This window comes from Linepithema humile, chromosome 7, assembly GCF_040581485.1.
Source record: "Linepithema humile isolate Giens D197 chromosome 7, Lhum_UNIL_v1.0, whole genome shotgun sequence".
Taxonomy (NCBI): domain Eukaryota; kingdom Metazoa; phylum Arthropoda; class Insecta; order Hymenoptera; family Formicidae; genus Linepithema; species Linepithema humile.
Window position 1 is genome coordinate 12717027 of NC_090134.1, and position 7034 is coordinate 12724060.

The 7034-nt window shown below is 36.0% G+C and overlaps 1 long non-coding RNA gene across 1 annotated transcript; it reads right to left on the minus strand.

Moving 5' to 3' along the window:
• Positions 1-999: 999 nt before the first annotated feature.
• On the minus strand, positions 1000-4664 carry LOC137001029 (uncharacterized). Its single transcript, XR_010891182.1, has 4 exons — positions 4376-4664; positions 4125-4284; positions 3838-3940; positions 1000-3075 (listed from the first exon to the last, which is right to left on the minus strand). It is a non-coding gene; the product is annotated as an uncharacterized lncRNA (long non-coding RNA).
• Positions 4665-7034: the final 2370 nt, after the last annotated feature.

Below are 7034 nucleotides of genomic sequence, written 5' to 3' on the forward strand. Positions count from 1 at the left end.
GCCATATATGTCAAAAGATGTCCTCGAATTCTACCAAATTTATACAGGGTGTTCCATTTTAATTGCTTCAGTCAAATATCTCGAAAAATGAGCTCGATAGACAAAAATGTTTCAGACAAAAGTTGTATGATTGAGGAGGTCATTATACAATAACATATTTTTTTTAGAAATAGAAGCATTTCAGAAATTTAAAGGTCAATTTTGATTTTTTAAATAAAACCATTTTAATTGTTTTATATAAATATAGATTCCTTGTAACATTCTGCATAAAAAATTATAAAGGTAAAATAGCTAAAAATTGAATGTTTTACGAGATTTTTTATATCTTAATCTGACATATTTTGATATAAAATGTAACGGTGCAGCCCGCAAGCTGCATCGTTACGGCTACGGACCGTCCATCGTCCGTAGCCCACCAAGGGCGCATCGAGCGCCGATAAACTTCTTATCAAAACAACGGCGGTCAATCGCCGAAAACCCCCCACACCCGACCGTTCCGAAATTTCCGTTTTGTGGGGGACTCGCCGCCGAAACCGCCGATGCTTGCCGATTCGAAGCCATTCGGCTGCCAGCCGGGTATAAAAGAGGCCCGGCTGTACGTCTTCTCACCAGATCCTGTTCGCTGCTAACCAGCGAACAATCTTGCTGCGAGCGTTCTCGTAGTCCGACCGAGAGTACTCGGATTCTATGCCTTATTCCAGGTACACGAGCATTCTCGATACCGTTGCTATCTCCGATACGAGCATTCCCGTATACCCCGTCGAGCGTACTCGGCTCCTCCGGGTATCGATCTTCGTATGCAGGGCATTCCCTCATACTTAGTCGAGTCGCCGCTCTCAAATCCGTCTTCGTACGAGCGTTCTCGTACGTCCGCCGACCAGTTTCGGCCTCAAAGCCTCTAGTGCGAGCGTCCTCGTACTCCCGTCGAGCGTACTCGACGTCCTGTTCCTAATTTCGCGTTGCCGCGCACCGGGATTCATCCGCAGAATCCATCCGGCGAGCAAACTACGTCGACCAATCCGCGCTGTCGAGCGACCCGTCACTATCTACGATCGAACGGACTCGCGATACCGTCACGAACGCACTCACCAACGAGCGTTGCGTTGCACCAACCGTTGCGACACGATCGCCCGCGCTTGCGCTCTCTCTGATCGCACCGAGACGCCTCACGTCGAGCTTTTATAATTCGTTCACCGTTGCTTTAAATAATTATTTTACCGTTTGCCTAAATAATTATTTCACCGTCGCCTTCATATTTATTTCACCGTCGCTCTTGTATTTATTTCACGCCGCTTTTAATAATTAGTTCACCGTTCGTTCAAATAATTTATTTTACTATTTCCGATACTTTATCTTTATTTCCCGCTACTTTGTGTTTATTTCACGCCGCTTCAATAACTATTCCGCTATTGCTTACTAATTGTTTCACCGTCGCTTATACCAATCTCACCGATACTTGTACGATTATTTCACGCCGCTTTAAAGAATTATTTCACCGCTTTCAATAATTATTTCACCGTTGTCAATATACCGATCGCACCAATACTTTGCTATTTAACTCACACTTCTTGTATACTCTTTCGCATTCGCTTCGCACCCGCTTCGCATGTACACACGAGCATTGAAGCAGATCATTTGAAGCAAGTCATTTCAACATCTTACTTAATAAATGTTGTTTCTTTACTTTATTATAAACGAGCATTTGTTTTTATTTGACATACCCCCAACCGACCGAACCTGGATTCCGGCGAGCTACTCCGCGTCCGCCGAAGCTCACACGGTTTCAAAAATATAAAATATTTCGTAAAATATTTAATATTCGATAATTAATTTTACCGTAATACTTTTATGCACAGAATAATGACAAATCAACTGATACGCATAATTGTTTGTAAGAAAAAGTATACAGCTGCATATTGGAAATTATACATACATTTTCTTACGAACAACTATGCATTTTCTTTGCACCAGTTGATTTGTCTGATTATTTTGTCTATAAAAATATTACGGTAAAATTATCGAAAACTAAATATTTTACGAGATATTTTGTATTTTATATTAAAATATGTCAGATTAAAATAAAAAATATCTCATACCATTCAATTTTTAGCTATTTTACTTATATAACTTTTATGTAGAATATTACAAAAAATCTAAATCTTTTTATATAAAAAAATTAGAGTAATTTTATTTAAAAAAATCAAAGCCCAGACAGCACATGGATGTCCTCTGGAAATCCAAAGGACATCCAGTATGGACAAAACGGATTTCCTGTGGACATCCTATTTCAATCCCGGGATATCTTCTGGATGTCCTGAGGAAGGGCAAATAATCGCTCATTTTTAGTCTCTGAATTATCCAAAGGATATTATGTAGGACATCCCAAGGATATTGTATAGGACATTACAAGGACTTTTATAGGACATAAAAATAATGTTTTTGAATTGATATTTCTCAGAAAAATAATGTTTTATTACGTTCATATTTATAATTAGATTTATATTAGATCACAGAAGCTTTATTTTTATTATAATTATATCACAAAAGTTATAACTAAAGCTATAAACTTGTAAATAAAAATTATATTTATATAGATATATATGTTAATTTGTATATTCAGAACGTCAAAGTAATTACTAAAATAATAATTTTTTAAATTATTACTAAAATAATAATTTAAAAAATGTTACATGAAAGATAAACTTAATAAAGAAAAATAATAACATAAAATTATTAATGTAATGAGATTACAAAATAATAACAAAATACATTGTAATTTATAGTTTGTACGTAAAACATTGCACTCATTAATTTTTGCAAAACAAAACTATTAAAAATAAAATAATTATAAATAAGTATATTCGTAAACATTTTATGTTCCAGCTCTATATATGTAGCAATTAAATAAAAGCTTTGGAAAAATTAAAAATTAAAAAAGTACGTACAGTTGTTTCATTCATTAATAATTAAAAAGAAATCATAAATCTGACTTAAGAAGCTATAGGTACTTTTTATATTATAAAGAATTAATTTTATTCTTTATTTTCCACTCCAAGGTCAGTTCTAGTTTCTTTGCTGCAAATGAAAATAAATTTATTACATCATTATATATATATATTGTTACGCCTGTGCTTTTCACCGCTGATGCTGTGTGTTACAGCTGACGGACCGATCGATAATATCGATCGGTCACTATAAAGTTAAAGCCATATGGCATTTGTAAATAACAAGAGTTTTTCTTATATTTGTTGTCAAGACGATATCAATTAACGGTTTAAAGGGTCTCTATGACAGTTTGTAAACAAGCTGTCATATGTCAGATCTTCAGTAGCTGTCTGCTCGGGCGGACGTTTATGACAGCTCTGATATTTAAATTGTATTCTCGGTTACTATTTGTTGAGTGTTTATAATTAAAGTGTTCTCTCTTAAAGTGTTGTGTTGTTTTACTTATTTTCCGCGAGTTTCGTTGACGCGTGTGATATTCCGTTCTGCGGGCGCAACAATATATGTATATATATATATATATACATACATGGTATACAAGGGGTATTGATACATGGTATCAAAGGGGTTAAAAGGGATGATTCCTAAAGGGGGTCATGACTGTCCGATTTCTATTGCTGGGGATAAAGATGAGTGAAAATAAGCTCAAAAAAAGGAAAAGAAGAATAAAACTTCTGAAATAATAAATAAAATTATTCCCATGTATATATATATGTATATATATATATACATGGCGTATATATATATATATATATATATATGCGTATATATAAAATATAAATGTAAATGTATATATGTATATATATTCGCGTTTCGAAATATTTTAAAACTTACTCGATTTTCTTTACATGACGTTCGTTTGCATGTCGCAACCATGATTTTATTGGTTCAGCAATATAATAATCTGTTGTTTCCGCAAATTGGTTTCGTACAACATCTAATACATAAAAAATTATTTATTAATATAACTTATGTGCGTGCGTGCGCGCGCGTGCGTGCGTGCGTGCGTGTGTGTATGTGTGTGCGTGCGCGCGCGCGTGTGTGTGTGTGTGTGTGTGTGTATAATTTATGTGAACATATAATGTGCATATAAAATTAGAATATTTGCAATATTTACTTACTGAATATAATCTTTCGTAATTGTAAGTCATAAAACACTCGCTTTTTTTTGCCTTCAACATAATTAAACTTGCTAGCTAATTTGTCAGACATTAATTTGCATAGGAGATTATATGTTACTCCTCTAACATCATTTCCACCAATTTGTGATAACTGTTTGATCTATAAAAATTAATATCATTATAGAGAATAAAATACATTTTATATTTTATTTTACATAAATATTTGACTTCTATTTTTAAAAAATACTCACCAGTTCTTTGCGATTAATACTGCCTTCTATTAGTGATTTTTCGAATTGTTCTCAAATCTTCAATAGTGTCAATTGGAAAATTATCCATTAAATGCTCTCTAATTTCGTTTTCCTGAATGTTTTCATTAGAATTAAATGTTTCAATACGTTGTAATATAGTATTTAATTTATTATTAATAAGTTTTTGTTGTTCATCTAATGAAGACATTTTAAATCCCATGTCTGTAAGTTTCCTTATTATGTAACGTTGAAAATCAAAGGTATCTAAAAATATAAAATAAAAAAAGAATAATTAAAATATAAAATATATAAAACGTAATTCATAAATTAAATCAATACTTACAGTTACTAGTATTTGAGCTAGCATCATTGTTACTTTTATAAAATTTACCAAAAGACTTGCTATTATACAAACTATTTTCATTTTCATTAATTTCTGTAGAAAAGAAAATAATATAAACATATGGGCGTATTGCCCAAAGGATTTGTTCGACTCAGTTGAAAGTTTATAAAACCAATTTTGTGTTAGAAAAATATAATTTATTTTTCGTGTCAGAGAATGAGAGTATATGTACAAGTTATTGATTGTGTTTCAATTAATTGATTGCGCCAGAGGCGCTTTCTCGGTAAAGGTGTAAGACCGAGAATTAAAAGAAAAATTGACGAGTGCGGTAAGAGATTACCGGCCGCGTCTTGGTATACTGAACGGGTCCTAAAAAGGACGGTTCAATTGAATCTGCTCGTTGAAGCCCCTTTCCCGGCGTCGGTGGAACTCTGTTGGGGAAGTGGTCTTCCGTCTGACAACTGCTCTCTGAGCAGGCTCTAGGCGGCGAAGTTTGGACCGCCACTGAACGAGTTTCCGGCGTGCCGTTGGCTGCTACCGTCTCGGCTCTCGGTATTACGGAATGCTCCGTGTACCGAGGAGAGAGAGGTCTCTGAATTCGTCTGTCGCCTGGTACTAGAGTGTCCCTTGGTGGCCGAGTCAGCCGGACGCAGAACTCTAGTGGAATTAGCTTCCACGCTAGAGTCTGAGGAGGCGACGGTGGTACTGAAGTATCAGCGGGCCGCTTGGTTGAAATGTGCGGCCGATACTGGGACTCTGTTTTCCTTTTACGTGCCTTGGCGAGGCAGCGTGAGAAAAACTGCGAGACAATTTGCCTCTGATTAAATTCTGCTAAAGCAGAGTCTGACTCAGATCAAGGGCCCTTGGAGAGAGCTCGCCTTGAAGCGAGTGAGTGAGGAAAGATCTGCGGAGAAGCTCTTTTATATTGCTTCGATCGAAGCTTGATCGCGAGAAAGCTCTTCACCGCCTGCGCAACCTAGCGGTGTATCCGCAAGCTCATAACTCGGAATAAGGCCTGCGGCGCGTAGCGCGGCCGCGGCGTATTATGCCGCGTCAGTGTAGCAATGTGGCGGTGAGCCGCCACAAAACATATTTAAGAAATTATATGATTAATCTGATTATCTGATTAATTTAATGTATAAATTACCTTCATCATTGTCAGCAACTAAATCATGATGTATTTCCTTTCTCTTTATTTTAAATATGTTAGTATGTGTCGACAATTTCTCTAATTCTTTCTCCTTGTGGATAGTAGTAATATTTTCTGTGTTTTCAAAAATATGTATTTAAAATTATAGAAACTGCTATATATATATACAGGGTGAGGAAAAAGTACCGGGACACCTAAATAACTTCTGAACGGTTTGAGATATCGGATTGAAATTTACAAGGTTACAATGGTATCACACAATCTATCACATAACACCAAAAACGCCCATTTTGACACCCCCGGGTGGCGGGGAAGAGGGAGGGCAAGAAAATTTTAAATGGAATGTGGGGTCGAGTGAGGGTTCGTTTGAAAGAGCTTCTCGAGATGAGAACAACGCGATGTCGCCGAAGTCTCTACGATTTTTTTTCGCAGAGTTATGATCATTTAAACATTGAGATTTCGCAGTAGCGGAGGGCCCACGACGAATAGCCTGTTGTCAAACAGTTGACAGTGCACATTTTGAACAATTGATATAAACCTTCCTATACAGCCTTAGTTAATTACATCCTCGGTCTTGCACACACACACACACACACACACATACACACCCCCCCCCCACACACACACAGCAGAGGTGGTTTGGAGTCGTAAATTACTGCGCAAGCACGCACCCCACATGCCTTCCTACATGCAATTTTATCCACACGTGTCCGCGGAAAGTCTTTCTCACGTCTTCGTCGTGGGCCGTCCCGGAACTTTTGACACACGCTGTATATATATATATACAGAGTGTCAATTAAGTCCCGGGACGGCTGAATATTTTCTCATGTAAAGTATTTTTGAAAAAGGTCAAGGTCATTTCTGAAGTAATTTTTAACGAGAAATTCAACGGTGACCTTCAATTTGACCTTGAACTTGACCTTCAAGGTCATTTCAAGGTTAGGTTAGGTTTTTTAAATAGAAACCCCTATTTTTTATTCCAAAATCTAATAGCTGGTGTCAAGAGCTTTTCAAAACACTATAATGAAGTTATTTTTTATTAAGTACTTTTCGAGTTATGAGGCTTGTAAGTTACAGTATTTTGACATAAAATACAAAATATCTTGTAAAACATTCAATTTTTGGGAATCTTACCTTAATACTTTTATGCATAAAATAATAAGACG